The sequence below is a fragment of the Penaeus monodon genome, chromosome 32 (genome assembly GCF_015228065.2).
Source record: "Penaeus monodon isolate SGIC_2016 chromosome 32, NSTDA_Pmon_1, whole genome shotgun sequence".
NCBI lineage: Eukaryota > Metazoa > Arthropoda > Malacostraca > Decapoda > Penaeidae > Penaeus > Penaeus monodon.
The window spans coordinates 12,618,193-12,618,425 of NC_051417.1; the positions used below are offsets into that span (position 1 = coordinate 12,618,193).

The 233-nt window shown below is 27.5% G+C and overlaps 1 protein-coding gene across 1 annotated transcript in view; it reads left to right on the forward strand.

The window, feature by feature from the left end:
- The window catches only part of LOC119593500 (neuronal acetylcholine receptor subunit alpha-7-like), a 113,209-nt gene that overhangs the window by 92,814 nt on the left and 20,162 nt on the right, over positions 1–233 (forward strand). The window lies entirely within an intron of this gene.

Sequence of the window (233 nt, forward strand, 5' to 3'; positions counted from 1 at the left end):
AGAATTCAACATATTGCGTTGAAGGTATCGTGTTTCGAACTTTTTTTGTTTTTGTTTGTTAGCGAGAGAGAGTTAGATAAATGATAGTTAATTGGTGTTTCTTTTTTGATTTGCATAATCATATTTATACTTATATATCTAATTATTCAGCGCTGTAATGACTGCAATAAATAATTTTCTCTTCCTCATTCCTTTCAAATAATATAAGAGCTAAAATTAATCCAGTAAACGTA